We start from the raw sequence: 18,656 nt of genomic DNA, 5'->3' as shown, positions 1-18,656 counted from the left end.
AAATCAGTTTAAAAATTGACCTCGGCTGTGTTTTTGTTTAAAAATGTTTTCCAAATTGTAGCTGTGTTTAATTCATATCCAGAAAAACATATATTCCAATATAATATACTCAGCATAAACATTTTAAATAGATTCTATATTTTTGGTCCATCCATGACATATTACTAAAGTAGCCTATTTACTGTTGTTGATGTGGGTCACTTGCTGTTAGCCAATTCACTTTCTCGTACCAGGAGAGCTGAAAGGAACGAGTATTATTCCCTACCTTTTTCACCAAGTCAATTTGAGGCGTTGGTCTACCCTGCTCTTTAATTTCAATTTTTTCCTTGAAAGGAAGACTGGCAAATGGCTTCGCCAAAATTAAATCAGTAATGCTTGGCATCCGTGCACAGCTTTCTTGCTAGCTGACTAGCCCCCTCAAGTTCAAGTTCGGTCACTCAAATAAACGAAATTTCTGGAACTAAGATAGCAAACTTGACAACACTATATTTACACTTTATTTACAATGAAAATATATACAAACTAAAAAAACTGGTAGAAACTGTATGTAATGAATGAAATCGAAATGTAAGCCGATCTCTTACAATACACCACAGCACTTGCGAATCCGCATGGGACTGAACTGATGTTGCCAGATACTGCTGACGTTATCCAGCCCAAAATATGTTCAAAACCCACCAAAATGCACCAACCGCCCAATCTGGCAACACTGTGCTGCCTGTCTATAGTTGAAACGAGCTTTAAATCAAAGAAAATATCCGGCCGCTTTCACCAATCACCAGTCTCCTCGCGGAAACTGCCATGTCCCTCCCATGTGAGGCTCGGAGTCCGTAGGCAGGCATTTTCGCAGTATTTGTCCAATAACCGTCTTGCATTTTGAGATTGAACAGCGCATAGCTCCCAAATGCCGTTGAAGTCCATTGAGGCTGGGAGTCCGTGAGACTCCGTGGGCGGGCATTTTCGCAGTATTTGTCCAATAATCGTCTTGCATTTTGAGATTGACAAGCACATAGCTCCCAATCCACTGAGGCTGGGCTGCATCGCGCTGTCACGAGGGGGAAAAACTCACGCACACATTTGGCGAACTGGGGAAAGTTATAACGGAATAATTTCGCACTGTAGTTGGGTTGAGCACATATATTTCTATGATTCTGGATCTGAAATAGCAATGTTATAAGGTCAGCTATAACATAAGCCTAGCGCAATTCATCCTACACGATGTTCGTCATTTTTAGAGGAGGCTGAGCCTCCCTCGTTGTCTTAGAGCAATCACCCATGTAGTGAGTTATAAAACAGGTTCATTACTTGAAATGTGTGAAGCTGTTGTACTGCACTTTATTCTGTTTTTTTTTTGATGATTTTATGGATTAAAAACATTGAGATGATGAACCATCTGAAAGTCTTTTTTGGGGGGTACATCTTACCTTCTCTGAATAAGTAATGGCTACTAAGTGATATTAATTACCTTTGATTAGTAATTATCAGGTATTACCTACTAGCAAACAAGAGATAATTTTACCCAATTTCAATGAGAAAGTAGCTGTTGAATAGATACATAAATGTGAGGTAAATTTTCTCATCTCATCTCATTATCTCTAGCCACTTTATCCTGTTCTACAGGGTTGCAGGCAAGCTGGAGCCTATCCCAGCTGACTACGGGCGAAAGGTGGGGTACACCCTGGACAAGTCGCCAGGTCATCACAGGGCTGACACATAGACACAGACAACCATTCACACTCACATTCACACCTACAGTCAATTTAGAGTCACCAGTTAACCTAACCTGCATGTCTTTGGACTGTGGGGGAAACCGGAGCACCCGGAGGAAACCCACACGGACACAGGGAGAACATGCAAACTCCGCACAGAAAGGCCCTCGCCGGCCATGGGGCTCAAACCTGGTCCTTCTTGCCATGACGCAACAGCGCTAACCACTACACCACTGTGCCACCCCGAGGTAAATTTTAACCAATTTATTTAAGTATTTCATAGCTTTTTATTTCAGTTATTTTACGGTATACTCAATATATAGAATTAAATCTACCCCAAACAAGTCAATGCAAATTGTTACCTCAGATTTATTGGGTAAATTCTATATGTTACTTTTTTCAGTGTAGTCCTGATTTACACAGATATGATCTATCCAGCCTGCCATCAGACAGTCCTGATTGTGATCTATTGTCAATTTTGTCTACTTAAACTTGCTATATAGTGTTACTCCTACAGCCTATTTTAATATCTTATTGTCTAAATTCAGAATTTCAGGATTACAAGCTATGAATTTTGTTCCGAGATGTTTTTAAAATGCTTAAAACCTATTAAAAATGGTGGACTGCCAATGGGTCCAACTGATCATATTGTATTTTAATAGAATCACTACCAAGTTTTCAGAAATGCCACATGCATAACCATTGAAACAATAGACAGGTTAGACCCTCTAGGCCAGGGGTATTCAATTAAAATTCAAAGAGGTCCAGTTTGAGAAAATTTCCATTGATGAAGCTGTCTCATGGCATTTTTTTGGCCTGGTTTCGTCACAATCACTCTCGACCCCCATAACACACACCCATTCTTGATATTGAGTTCATGTTCCCTCACCTCATAGGGGGCAAACTCCTCCACTTTTAGTTTTGATGACCAGCCATTGTGTACCATCTCCTGCACCCTTGAGAGTACTGGATCTTTGTCCATGCTTTCACTTGATCAACTGTCACCAGTGTGATGTCTGAGCTCTCCAGCATGAGAACCCTCTCTTCCAGCCTCTCCATCTCAGGTTTCTTGGGTAAGGGAAGGCAGCTCAGGGGGTGTGCATTGCCATGGTACTTCCCTTCTTTATACACTATTGTGTATTTGTAGGCTCTCAGGGTTACTGCCCACCTTTGGATCCTGGGTGAGGCCATTTGTGGTACAGTTCACATCTCACTGAAAAGTGCCAACAAAGGCTTGTGATCTGTCACTATGGTGAGTTTCTGTCCATAAATGTATTTTTGGAAGCATTTTATTCCAAACATCACTGCCAGTCCTTCCTTATCCAGTTGCGAGTAGTTCTTCTTGGCAGTGTTTAACGTTCATGAGGTAAATCCTATGGGTCGCTCAGTTCCATCTAGCATTTGATGTGATAGCATGGCACTTATTCCATATGGTGATGCATCACATGACAGCACAATGTCCTTCTCTGGGTCGTAATGCACAAGCACCTCAGCGGACTGCATCATTTCTTTTGATTTTTCAAAGGTTGCATGTTTTGCCTCTCCCCACTGCCACTTTGTGTCTTTTTGTAGCAGTTTGTGCACTGGGACAAAGACAGTAGACAGATTTGGCAGGAACTTGTTATAATAGTTTAACAGTCCTAGATATGCCTTCAACTCTGTCACATTTGAAGGTGTGGGTGCCTCCTTGATAGCTTGCACCTTCTCATGGACTGAATGCAGTCCTGTTACATCCACCTTATGACCCAGGAACTTCACTTCCTCAATCATGAATAAACACTTAGTCCTCTTGAGCCTGAGACCAGCATCATGTAGCTGCTTCAGCACCATGGACAGTCTGCAAGTGCGCTTGGTCATCTTTTCCTGTCAACAGGATGTCATCCAGAAAGATGGCCACATGAGGGATGCCCTGCAGAAGTCCCTCCATGGTCCTTTGGAAAATAGCTGGGTTTGATGAAATGCCAAAAGGTAGCACTCTGTACATCAACAAGCCTTTGTGGGTATTTATGGTCACATACTTTTTTGCTTCCTCGTCCAAGGGGATCTGGTGATATGCATGGCTCATATCTAATTTTGTAAATTTCTGTCCACCTGAAAGGGTGGCAAACATGTCCTCAATTCTAGGAATTGGGTACTGTTCCAGTTTTGAGATCTGATTTACAGTCAGTTTGTAATCTCCATACAGCCTTACTGTGTCATCTGGTTTTAATACAGGGACCACCAGCGCTGCCCACTCAGCATGTTTTGCTGGTTCAATAATCTCCTGAGCAAGGAGACAGTCGAGTTCAGCCTCAACTCTTCCTCTCATGGCTTATGGGATGGGCCTGGCTTTAAAAAACCTGGGGCTGCTTCCTTTTCTACATATATTTTAGCTGGGGGCCTTTGAATCTCCTACGTTCACCTTTGAAAACCTCCCTATGCTCCTCTAGTACCTCCTCCAAGGTCTCCTCTCACATGGTGGATCTGGGGTTCTGATCTCCACTGTAACCCTAGCCTCCTAATTCAGTACCTGCCTACCAGACTAGGGCCTGAACCTGCTACAACTACCACAGATAAATTTTGCACTCGCTTTTTATGCTACACCTTAGCCACAGCTGCTCCCAAAACTTTTACTTTATGTCATGTGTATGTTCTGAGTCTCACTCTACATGGGCATAGCTCTGGTGCCTTTTTATCCCCTAAGGTTTTGTACACAGTGGTTCATTACTGTTACCCCACAATTTGAATCTATTTCAAACTGCATTTCCATCTCATTAACTGTCAGTGTCTCTACAAATGGCTTCTCTGCTGGTGGGTCATTCCCCAGAAAAGGTGGAATCTGGGAAACATATTTCTGCTGAAATGTATGTGACCACATGTTTTCAGTGATATCAAAATCTTTTATCTATTCAATGTATTCAAGTTTTATGTTCATTATTTCACTCCCACGGCTATAAACTGAGTAATACAAATGACAGGCTTAAAAGCTTCATGTAAAATTCTACAAGAAATCATGACATTTTTAAAGAACTGAAGTAAGCCATCTGACTTACCTGATGTCTCTGACCACCACACGTCCTCAAATGACCTCTTGACCACAAGGAACTCCCAAGAGTCAATGCAAATTTCAAAATAAAAGTGTTTTGTGTATCAGTAACACCAATGACATAATTTTGGGTGACAGATATTTATTTAATATTATTAATAATATTTAGACATTTTTTAACTATTTTATTGTTTTAGTCATTGCATGTAATGTTAATGTAAATGTAAATTAGATTAATTTAATTCAGAAATGTATATTTATATAAAAGTACATGATTCCACTTCCATGTATTGAGAGACATGGCGATTCTATGAACTTGCCATTTTAAATAAGTAGGTAAAATTAAATATTAATTTTTAGACCAATAGACTTTATTTTTACATTACAAGAACAGTCTTTATTGATTGAACATATATAACTTATGTGATTATCCGGTCAACTTTGCTGATTTTGGTGTCTACAAAAGTAAGTGACAGCATTTCCACCATTTTTGGAGAATGACCCTGGTACGTCTAGTTCATCTATTTTGTACAGTGTGAACATGACTTCATCTGTCTCAATGTCATCTTTTTTGCCCTCCCCCTGGCTGCCATAATTTGCTCCCTGAGTTTTCACATGCTTTTCTATTTATACACCACCCCCTCTAGTCTTTGAAGCACTAGCTGAGCCTTTGGACCTACACACTTTCTGAATGTGGCCAATTTTACCACACTTGTGACAGGTTTCTTTAATAAACCTATAGTCCCCAGCCCTGTGCTGCTCACCTCCGCACCTGTAGCAAGTCTTATGCTGGTGCTGCCGCCTACTGGGGGTCTGCTTTGATGACATTTTGTGCACTGCTTGAGGTGCCCTCGTGTGTGAGGGTGTAAACTCCAATGACTGTAAGTCCTTTAAATCCTTGCTGGCTGTCTCAATGGCCTGGGCCAGCTTCAGTACTTGGTCGAAGGTCAAATCCGGCTCTGACAACAGTCGGCACTGCATGTGGTCATCTCCAATCCCACAAGCCATTCTGTCACATATAACCTCTGATAACTTGTCTCCATAGTTGCAATCTTGTGCTAAATTCCTCAGCACAGCAACATATTCCACTACTGTTTCTCCAGGCTTCCTATTTCTGAAATTAAACTTGAAGCGCTGCACAATCTCACTGAGTTTAGAGTTGAAATGGTCCTTTAACAGCTTAACAAGCTCATCAAACATCTTGTCTCCTGGCCTGGCAGGGCTGACGAGGTTCCTCATGAGGCTGTAAGTCTGACTGCCCACTGAACTGAGCTTTCTGCCTACTTGTATCATCTATCTCATTAGCTTCAAAAAAGTGGTGGAGCACCTCACAATACTCCTCCCACATCTGGCTCTGACGATCAAAAGGAGCAGTGCTTCCTACCATGGCTGCCACCATGCTTTTCTTGGTAAAAAAACAAACAAACAAAAAAACATTATGCTAACATAGCAACTTAGCTGAGAGTCTTACTAATTTGTCTGCATTCCCATGATGCATCTGCTGTAACTTTATCTTTGTTGCCATTTATGTCCCCGATAGCAGAGGGTCGTTGAAACGACGTAGAGTTTTGGTCAGAATGGTCGGTTTCCGTCGTACGTCAGAAAATCAACATTGAAACGGCGCCGTGAAACGTCGATTTCTCCGCCGTCTGAGAGGGTCGATTTATCACCGTTGAATCAACGTGGGCAAAGGTTGATCTGTCGACCGTCAGAGAAGGTTGAATATACGACGTTGAACCATCGTCACTTTTGCCGGCCAGTTTTCAACATTGGTAGGATAACTGGCCCGTAGCCAGGGGGGATCGGAGGGTTCGTTCGATCCCCCCCCCCCCCCCGCGACACTGCGCCCCGGACACACACGCCTCAAGATTACTCAAGATTTATTCATTTGTTCATGTCCGATGAATATACATTGATTCACATTTAAATTTACAATATCAAATCCAGACTAATCAAAAAAGAAAAGTAGACTAAGTGAGGACGAGTTAGAAAAACGGGTTCATTTCTCCTATGTTTATGTTTACACGTTTTGTTCAGACTGCTTTACATCCCAATCCAGTGGGTGGCGGTAATGCCCCCATTAGACCCCTTTCACTGACGTCACCCGAAACCGGAAGTAAACAAACCCTGCGCCACATTGGAAGACCAACAAACTCGTGATTAGGGGGAAATAACGGCAGCGCGCGGTATGTGAACCCACGAGGCACTTGGTTCATCATAAACCTACAATGGTAAACTTTTGTGCTGTGTTAGGGTTCTAACAAAGCTGATGGGAAAGGTGAAAAGAAGTCTTTCTACAGAATACCAGCTGTGATTGAGACACAAGGGGAGCAAACCAAGGAGCTTTCTGCCGGGAGACAGAGAGAGGATTTAGCTGCTTTATGCAGAGCGGATCTGAATACTTCAAGTCTATTTTGTTACTGGTAAGTCACTAGGCTAGAGTGTTGTAGAACATTTTTTTAAATGTTTACTGAATAAAAACATCCTTAATTTTATCAAATATTCTCTACTCTATATTTCATTTCTTTCTTTTGTTTTAATTTTCCTCCCTCCATCCCTCTTTGGATTTTAAATATAGTTTTTCCCCATGTCCAAATAATGAGGTAGGGTGGCATTTAGAAACCCATAGCCTACTGCTGACTTTCTTTATCAATGCTGCATCAAATTAATTTTGGTTATGTTTTTCTGTTTCCATGTACAGGTCTGCGCCGCAGGAGGAATAGGCCACAATTATAAATAAATCATAAAATGTTTCTAAGAACTTGTTCAAGTGTGTTCTGTTCCTTATAAATGTTAAAAGTTATGCCTCATTAGATAGCTTGACAAACATTAGGAGAGGTGCATTATTGCATGCATTTTTATATCCTGTTGTACATTAAACAGGACGTAGCCTACGCACATTGATATAAATTAAGTTTCACTTTCATGGTTGAAGTATGCATGTGTGTGTTCATCCTAGGCAAGAGCCCCGATGCTTTATTGTTAGCTAGTTTAATTTAGCCTGTTTTGCTTAATTTGTAGCCTTCCTGTTGTACATAAAACAGGAAGTAAAGTTGGATGAATCATCGCCGAAAATTCAACTATAAATCGACCGAAATACGTAGTTGAATAAAGGGTGAAAGGGGGTCTATTCTCTGTCGACCACCAGCCACTTTTCAACGTCGTTTCAACGGAAACTCGTATGAGCAAAGCGGTGTTGAATCAACGTCGGTGATCGATGGTGATTCGACGGCGTATAGGTCGAAGAACATGCCGATGATTCCACGTCGAATCAACGACCCTCTGCTATCTGGGGTAGTACTGTAACTACGGGATGTAGTAATTATGGGAGGGTTTTTGCTGAACATTAAGGCATTTTATTATGTTTCTAATGAACACAGTGTACAGCTTGGTCACCTCATTTCTCACAATACACAACATCAACTGTTTCTTCTTTTACTGTCTGTTTAACCCAACCGGTAACAACTAAAGGTCGCCACGCCACCTAGTGGACCTGCGGACTAACATGATACTGTCAAATATCACAGTTACAACATACAGACAGATCAAAATCTATCAGAATCAGTCATAGCTGTACTCAAGCTTTGAAATAGGAATTGGACAACAGTCATTAAAAGATTCCCTAAATATGGATATATCAATATTTTTGACTTTTCTCTTTGTCTTGAGGATCGTCTCACTGTACACTGTGGTTCACTTCTAATGTCATCATTTCCTTTTTCATTGACTTCTGCTTCATTTTGATGTGACCTCACCATTTTCCACAGGTTCAGATTCACTTCACCTCTCTGTACTCTGTTCATTTAGAACTTCAGGTATACCTTCAGCACTGGCTGTGACCATTTCAGGTTTCATTTCTTCCACAGGTTTTGTTCACGTAGGCTTTTCTTTTTAGGTTTTATCGCTTGTGGATACATGTTCCACTTCAGGGAAGTACTCCCTTTATTGTAGTGTTACAATTTCAGGTAAAGTCTCAGCAGATTGCTCTGGAGCACTGTCAAAGGTTTGCTCAACAGAAGAATGGGACTGCTCCCTCATCATAATCATTTCAATATTTCTGAGTGGACCTCGTGGTTCTCAAGATTGGATCTTGAGAGGAATATGATGGATAGTCATCTTCTTTGTCAGAGTTTAACTCTGGCTCTTGCTCACCAAAATCAAAGTCTGGATGCTGACATGTGCTTGGCCTTCAAGGTTTGTTTGACACAGTAGCAAGCTCTTCTTCAAGGGCTGGTACAGTAAGAACCCACATGGTAACGAGATCTTGGTGCAAGGTTCTCAGGGGACCATCTTTGTTTTCTGGCTTGACTGTGCAAACTGGAAGGTCTTCTTTCTGGTTAATGACAACATGCACAACAGCTTCCCACTTGTCAGCCAGTTTGTGTTTTCCTCTTAAGCATACATTTCTCACTAGCACACAATCACCAACATCTAAGGAGGATTCAGTGTCATGTCTGTCAAACTTGATTTTGTTCCTTTCAGCAGTTTTGGCAGCATTTTTAGTAGCCAGTTGGTAACTCTCTTGAAGATGGGTTTCAGAGCTTGGACATAATGGGACATAATGGCAGCTGTGAGTCTTCTGCACTGAATTTAAGCCCACATCCTTCAAGCTCCAGTGCATCTATGCATTGCAGCTGGGCCTGGGCATGCATAAAATTGCAGGTGCCTTTGGGGCCAATAATGTGCAAGCTGTGCACCCGAACCTAGAAGCTGAGGCTAATAACACATACCAGCTGTTCATCAACAGACTGTATGAGGTGCTGAAAAATGCATTCCCAGTCCGAATGGACATGAATCAGGTATCCGCCTGTAAGCAGCGAGATGATGAAACTGTGATGCAGTCTCTCCAGAGGCTCATGGAGTTACACGATGCTCACTCGGGATTGCTGAAGCCTCCTGAGAGTAATAATGAGATGACCTCATATGAAGCGCATTTGAAGAACGCCTGGCTGAATAGCATGAGGTTGGGGCTCGCTAGAGCATGTAAAGACAGCTGCATCACCTGGGAAATGTGCAGACTGACAGAACTAATTAGCCACATAGTGCACGCAGAGAAGTGGGCAAAAGAACTGACTGAAAAGGCCAACAGAAAAAAGGAAGACACTCTGCACAAAGCCATGCTCACCATGGTCCTAACCTACCCTGAGCATCCACACAGTGGACGTGGGAGAGGATGGGGTCATGGCAGAGGCAGGGGAAGAGGATAGGACATGGGTGGCCAATGAGGATGTTACAATTGCAGTAAAATGGAGTACTGGGCAAAGGATTGCAAATAAGTGGGCATACAACAGCAGTGACTGACTGGAAGACACTCCTTCCTCTTCTTTCTCTCTCTCTCCCTCTCTACCCTCTTGCAATGAAGAAATGATTTGCTGCACTTCCTATGAATTCACCTATCTCTCTTTCTTGCAATGAAGACACGCTTGCTGAATCGTCCCCTAATCCTACCGATTCCCTTATACTACTTACACAATTGCTCACCTAGAAAAGAAACAGATGAAGATGGTGGGCAGATATGCACAGTACACAAATTCTGATTATCTTAAGATGCCTATGATCACTTTGAGTGTTTTAGGCCAAGATATAGATTTCCTGGTTGACTCAGGGGTGGGCCATTCAGTCATTAACCTTCTGGGGTCAAGAGCTTCACCAGTGAAGCTTGGCAGGTTTAGAATGAGTAGGTCATGTATTTAGATAAATATCTTCAAGAGTTTTTCATCATACAAGCATGATAAACATATTGACAGAAACTTTATACTTTACACTTTCCTATGTGCCCACTGCCAAATAATGTATTTTTTTTAAATTACCTAAATTAGATGAAACATAAAACTTGTCACCTTCCTCAGTCACACCTGAGTCAGAACTCTGAGAGCACATTTACACATTCATAAAAGACTATTCACATGGTAAGGGAATGATAATCACTTTCACTCTCTTGGTTTCCACTGGTTTCTCTTCCATTGTGGGAACACCCACTGTAAACAGGATAAAACCTGTCAGACATCATTTAGGCTATTTGAAGGTAAAACTTGTTGTGAGATGGCATACAGATTTTATGCGCTTCGGATGATTCAGGACAGTGATTCAGTTCATGATTAATTTCATGATTCAGGACAGTGATTCAATTTCAGGACAGCAAATCAATTCATGATTCATTTCATGATTCAGGACAGAGATTCAGTTCAATCTTGAGAACTGTGATGCGGTGCTTTTTTAATTTTTTTTTTTTTACATTTTTATAACTTTCACTTGATCCAGCCAAAGATCAGCTTGAGTAAGTGTTAATATTTCCTCTATTTCTGATGAGCAGATTGGTTGATATGCATGTGCTGTAGTGCATACCCGTACACAGGGAAAAAATAATGCGCACTTTTTTCAGAGTTAAAAGTATTTTCCTGAAAAATAGTTAATTTTGCTCTATTTAGATTTGCTCTATTTAGAGAGTAAAATTTGGAGTGGGAGCAAAATTACAGAATAATTGTGTAACAGAGTAACAGAGTTGGTTCTGGCTCTGAAATGTGTAAAATAGTACAAAAGTTCATTTCAAGACACACTGAATAAAATCAAATACCAGATAAATGAAGCTATTGTAAAAATCAGTTTTAGACCTGTGTTGGAATGTGTGAAAAAACATTACCTTACCCACTGTGACTTGACTTGATGGGATTAAGAGTTAATCTGATGGGATTAAGAGATGGCAGTGGGATGGGTTTTCCCTCTTCTCATTGGAATGGAATGGGAATTTTCCACCCTTCTTATTGAATACCCTTCCCACTGCCAACCCTTTATCCCAAAACAATAGGACAAACTGTATATTTTTTGATGGCCAGTTAATTGTCCAAATCAATGGAGCAGATTTAAGGTTTTGTGGTTGATCCATTCCTAAGACTGAACAGAATCACCTCAAGTGACCAAAACAGTTCAACACAATGGGTAAGGTCATGTTTTTTTTCCCACACATTCCAACACAGTTCTAAAACTGCTTTGTACATCTTCATTTATCTGGTATGTTCAAAAAAAGTACAATCATGACATACATACTACATAGATATTATTGTAGCTGAACTTGTGCTGAATACAAAAAAAGTCATATTACTTTGAAAATACTGCTTAGATTTGTTGAAATTGACAACAAAATCAAAGCATACCAAAATCATTAGTGCCAGAAAATACCCTCAGACCCCAGAGAGTTAAAGCCTCTGAGTTCATGGAGTTCACTGTGGGTGCATCAGGCCAAGCTGTGAATGAAGAATTCACTGTGCCCCTACACTGTAGCTATGCTGGGAAGGTAAGCTTTAAGTTCTCATTTTTGCTATCACATTGCTGTCTGATTAATCTAATGGGCCATGACTTAATGTGTAAATTGGGTATTAGTTTAACTAGCACACCACAGGGGCTACAGGTGTTAGGTCCCTCAGAGAGGGACGATATTGACTTAATCTTAGTAAAGCACAGCTGCAAGCTGCTGTTGTATGTGTATGCATGGCATTTAGTGCCCATGGCAGTGGCATCAGTGAACATCTCACTGGTGCAGATGGCAAAAGATTGTACAAACCCAATTGGCACCGATTATATGCTTACAGATGCACTGCACTGCACTGCACATGTGTCAAAGGGGGTCCAGATAAACAGTTTGAACAAGTGTGGCTTAAGTCACAGAATAAAAGTGAAAAATTGGTATTAGATAGGTTGTGTTGGCACAGACATAGGTGTGCAGCATACATGAAATTGAAAGAAACGTGCCCTTTTACCGTGCCAGGTAGTCTGCCACATGTATCCCTTGCAAAGGAGAAGCAGGACAGGTGGAAAGATTTGGGGCCATGGATAAGGCAGTGTTTGAATAATGCTGACTGGGAATACACCTCTGACCATCAGTGAAATATGGTCCAAGCTTGCAAGCACACCAAACTAATTTTAAAATTCGTGGTGCTAACTAAAAGAAACATTGAACTAACAGCTGATAGAGCCTGGCCAGGCAAACACGAAGGTGATCGATTCACACAGCTGATGACTGACTCCCCATGTCTCTCTGAGGTTCCACTAGAGTTATGGGCCCAAGGTAAACATGATGTAGGCCTTATTAAAGGTGCAGAGCCAGTAGTAATAACTCCTAAGTCTGACTTCCATCCATGTAAACAACAGTACCTGCTGAAACCTGAAGCAGTACGGGGAATTCAACCGGTGTTTGAATTGCTGAAGAAGGTGGGCATAATTGTTTCAAGCATGCACTCACCAGTACATACTGCAATTTTCCTAGTAAAAAAGCACACAAAGTCAGGTGAGTCTGAAGAGTGGCATTTTGTTCAAGACTTGCAGGCAGTAAATGCTGTGATCCAGCCTAGAGCCCTGAATGTACCAAATCCATATACTATCTTGTCACAAATACCACCAGAAAGTGCACACTTCTCTGTGGTAGACCTGGCAAATGCATTCTTCACCATTTCTGTGCATCCAGATAGTCAACTTTGGTTTGCATTTCAATTTGAGGGTAAGTCATACACATTCACACATTTGTGCCAGGGCAACTGTAAGTTGCCCACCATTTACAATGAAATGTTAAGGCAAAGTTTGAGTACCTTAAACCTCACCCCGGGCACTGCCCTGCTCCAGTATGTGGACAATCTTCTTTTAGCCATGCCCTCAGAAGAACAATGTAGAATGGACCCCATAAAATTGTTGAAACATCTCGTGGGAGAGGGACATAAGGCTAGTCTGCACAAATTGCAATTTGTTAAAACTGAGATTAAGTTTTTGGGTCACAATATATCTGCACAAGGTATGGCACTGGGAGAAGATAGGGTGGCCATGATCCCAAATTTGCCAAAACCTGTCATGAAGAAACAGATGATGTCATTCTTAGGCATGTGCTCATATTGCAGAACTTTCATACCTAATTATGCTGTTCTTGAGGCTTTCCTGATTCAACAGTCTGATTCATGGGAAAGGATTGCAGGCACACAATGCTGTCATGTGGGCAGATGAAGCTGACGAAGCCTTTATCAACCTCAAATTGGCACTCCAAACCACACCCAACTTGGGCAATCCTGATCCATCTTGTCCGTTCATTCAGGCAGTAGACAAGAAAAAGGGTTGTATGATGTCTGTTCTCTTACAAGAACATGGAGGTAAGTTATGACCGGTAGCCTATTACTCAACTAAACTTGATCTGGTAGCAGCATGGCTGCCAGTTTGTCTATGGGCAGTCACAGCTGCTGAAAAGGCTGTTGTAGCGTCACATGATATTGTGGGTTATTCTGAACTAACACTTTTGGTCCCACATGCTGTCTCTATGCTCTTGCTTGAACAGAAGACATCTCACCTATCTGCTGCTAAGTGGCTGAGATTCAATGCTGTCCTCCTGGAAATGCCCAATATCACAGTAAAATGCTGTACCATTTTAAATCCAGCAACTTTGCTTCCTATTGAAGGGGATGGGGAAACCCACTGTTACATAGCAATGGTTAATCAGGTCTGTTTTCCTCATCCTGACTTACAGTATAAGACTCTTCACAACCCTGACCTAGTCCTTTTTGTAGATGGCTCAGACTTGAGGGATACAGCTACAGGCCTAAATAAGGTAGGGTATGCTGTCGTTACACATCATGAAACCCTGTTTTCTGGTTCACTTCTGGGCAACTACTCAGCTCAAGCTGCAGAGTTGGTTGCCCTCACTGAAGTATGCAAATTAGGATGAGGAAAGACAGTCATGATATATACTGACAGTAGGTATGCCTTTGGGGTAGCACATGATTTTGGCACACTTTGGAAGCACAGGGGGTTCCTTACTTCTACAGGAAATCATACATTGATAGCTTCACTCCTAGAAGCCATATTATTACCTAAACAACTTGCCATTTGTAAGTGTGATGCTCACACTAATGATTTAGATCCTATCTCCACAGGAAATGCAGCAGCAGATGCAGCAGCCAAGTGAGCAGTGTCCCAAGGGCCTTCCAAACTCATGTTGAATGCTAACACAAATACTATGTAGCCCTCCCACTCAACTCTAATGTGTTACAGACAGGGGTGCCGCTAGGGGGGGGGGAAAGTTAGGATGATTCTAAGGGCCTGGCACTGACAGGGGGGCCCTGTGAGGGATATTAATATTATTTTAATAGTATTGCCTTGTGTAAGTTTTTGAAATAAAATATTTCATTTCATCTGTTAAAATATGCAAATTATACATGGTTATGATTTGCTATAACATTTTTCTTGAATTATTTATGATATTGTCATTTCACCCCTCCACCCTTTTTACTAATGGTACAGTCTGATTCTGGGAGCGGGATTAGTGCAGTTTAGAGCAGCTGTCAGTTTCTCTCTGCGCGCAACAGAAGTGAACATTCTAGAAGTTTAAGCAGGAGCGATAAATTATGAAGTCCGGATATCACACTGTTTGTGAAAAAAAAAATCACCTTTTTTCATAGGTATCTTTATTGTATAATTTAGTCTAGATGTTTTGCCATTGTTCATGTGTGGATTTGTTGATATTGTTAAGTATTTAACTTTAATATTTTGCACATTAGCTGTGGTCAGAGATATCATTGCTATTGTTCATGTGTGGATTTACTGATACTGTTGCTAGGTATTTAACTTGAATATTTGAACATTTGCTGTGTTTTCTAATAAATGTGTGATGCCTAAAAGAAACCAAAAACACTTAGTGGATTTCTTGCAGTGCACTATGTAATTGTATCAGAAAACTAGTGTAGTTATTCATCAAGGCATACATTTGATCACATACAATAAGTCAATAAATGGAGGAAACAAAGGAATACATTTTGTAATCCTGATTATTGATGATGTTTGCTGGAGGGCTCTGGAGTATCCATAATGTGCATACAGAATGTTATAAATCCATACTGATACAGTGATGCATGCAATTTCTCTCAACACAAACATTTGGATTGAATGAACTCCATAGGCTACTGAGTGGCCTAATAATAGTTGCTCATAAAAGGAAAAAATATATATTCCATATATATCATGGAATGTTCATTTTAAGGCAACAGTCTATTCAGTCTAATTCTGACAGTTCTGCATTTAAAATGTTCATATACCAAATAATTGTATCACCTAAACTTGCTAGGTAGCTGATCACACACATAGTAAAGTAAAAGTGCCAGCCAAAAACAGACTTCAAATTCAGTTGCTTGAGCTTGAAAATTTTACAGGGGGGGCCCTAAATTGTAATCTTTCATAGGGCCCAAGATTTCTAGCAGCGCCCCTGGTTACAGAATTGTCATGGCATACCCCTTTATACCGGATAACCCCTTAAGCATGGGAGGTGAATTGGAGGGAGTCTACTAAAATATTACATTTGGGATGTATCTATTTTAACTAGAGCATATGACACTGACTAAGGTGCCAAGAGGCCTAATTAGCTGATTTTATAGCTATACTGTCACTGTGAGCTTACAGCCTCCCATGCATACCTTTCAACACACCATAGCCCAACCTTAACCACATTTATCAGACATAAACACTGCAACTGCAGATATACATTGCAACAACATGAAATGTTTAATAAACACACAAACAGGCAAATCACCCCTTTAAAATGTTCTGGTGACCCTGAAATCAAAATTAAATAATACCCAGGGTTTTGTAAAACTCAGTTATGGTACCATGTCGTTGGCGTGCATGTTGGAGCTCATTTGAATCCTCATGAAAAGTATTTTCTTAGTACTCACAGATCCTTGGAAATTCAGAAATAGTTAGCAACAGTTTTCCTCAAACCCTCTGTTTAAAGAAGACAGGTGAGATGAGATGGAGAAACCAGTCCTGAAGACTGGTCCATGTGCAACAGTAGGTTCCCTAATGGCAGCGTGAAGTCCTGAGCACCCTCTACAGCAGCAGTGGCCTCCGTGGCAGCGGGATGGCAGGCAGGCATGTAGACTTTGAGGCACACTATGCAGAAATTCACAACACTAATAAACCCACTATTCGTTCCCGTAAATGTTCATGTTGTCACCAGTTCACATATAACGTCCATACTCACTCAGAAAACCTGGCGCAAAATATGTCTCCCACACACACACAGTCTCCTTCTTCTCCCAGCTAGCAAAAACGAGGCTAACTAGCACTAATACACAACAGAAAATGGTGTCGCCGAAGTTTAGTATAATTTCCGGCTGAAACAGCTTCAAACACGGCTCACTCTTGCATTTTGTACCAGGTAACCACATATAAAACCTCCAGTTTTTAGTTTCAATAACAATAGCAACTTTAAACAGTTTCAAACGGCTTACAACTAGCTCTTTACATTGTGTCACTATTATTTTCCCTCATTTTTTTCTTTCTCCCATTAATTGCCTGAGCCTCGTCTCTTTCCTTTTTAGTCCCACCCGGTCTCCAAATCCGGTAGGTAGTTGACACTCATCTCTGACTGGCATTAATTGGCTAATAACAGATTGACACCTGATTACTCAAATAAACAGAGGAAACGACATGAGACATTCAAAGACCATCAATACATGGGACATTTCAGCACCCTCCCAAATAAAGCACCAAACACAGACCTCTCCACATCAATGCAAACCCACCTCACAACAGCAGCAATTCAACAAACAACATTTCAAGATACACTGCACATTTGCCAACCAAACACATGTCCAAAGAAACAAAACATCATTTGCAGCACGGCACTACAACTAACAATACCAACTTTACTGTGACACCTATTTCTGACTTTGTCCTTGTTCTCTTGGACCTCACAGCCGCCTTTGACACCGTACATCATGAGAGACTCATTTCCAGACTATCTTCTTTTGGTATTACTGGCTTAGCTTTATCCTGGTTTCAGTCATATCTAGCAAACAGGCAACAGTTTATTTCTATTGGTGTTCATAAATCATCCACTGCTACAATTGCTCAAGGTGTGCCTCAGGGTTCTGTCCTTGGTCCCCTTCTTTTTATATGTTTCTCCTATAGGCCAGATTATTCGTAACCATGGCCTTAACTTTCATTGTTATGCTGATGATATTCAAATCTACATCACTATCACCCCTTCCATAGCCTCTGTTCAGCTGCTAAGGTCTTGCATCACTGACCTTAAGCAATGGCTGTATAAGAACTGCCTTAAACTTAATGCTGACAAAACGGAGGTTCTATTAGTAGGTACCAAAAGACAGGTTCAGAATTTCTCCAGTTTTACTATTGATGTAGATGGTGTGTCTATTCATCCTTCCCAAGTTATAAAAAACCTTGGAGTTATCTTTGACTCCGCCCTTACGTTTGAACCCCATCTTAAACTAATTACTAAGAATGCTTTCTTTCACCTCCGCAATATTGCTCGTCTCCGCCCTTTTCTTTTGGAAACTGATGCCAATATGTTGGTCAATGCATTTATTTTTTCTCATCTTGACTATTGCAATTCTCTCTTTTATGGTCTCCCTGCCACATTGCTCAATCGCCTGCAGTACATTCAAAACTCAGCAGCAAGAATCCTCACACTCACCAAGCGCACTGCTCACATCACTCCTGTTTTACAGCAACTGCATTGATTGCCAGTTATCTCCTGGATCAAATACAAAATTTTGCTGTTAACCTATAAAGCTCTTCATAGTTTCGCTCCTTCCTATCTCTGTGAGTTAATTAATTTGTACTGTCCCTCCCGCTCCCTCAGATCTTCTGTCTGTGGACTTCTGACTGTTCCTCGTTTTAAATTGGCATCTATGGGTGGCAGATCATTTAGTGTTGCTGCTCCTAAACTTTGGAATTCGTTACCACAATCGCTTCGTGACTGTTCCACACTCTCTTCCTTCAAAGCCAACTTGAAAACTGTTCTCTTTACCTCACACTATTCTTCCTAATTTTTTTTTTTTGGTGGTAACTCTTTTGTAAAGCGTCCTTGGGTTTGTGAAAGGCGCTATATAAATTGAACTTATTATTATTATTACATATTCTACAGGCGACAG

The sequence above is a fragment of the Neoarius graeffei genome, chromosome 5 (genome assembly GCF_027579695.1).
Source record: "Neoarius graeffei isolate fNeoGra1 chromosome 5, fNeoGra1.pri, whole genome shotgun sequence".
NCBI lineage: Eukaryota > Metazoa > Chordata > Actinopteri > Siluriformes > Ariidae > Neoarius > Neoarius graeffei.
This window is presented reverse-complemented; position numbering follows the sequence as displayed.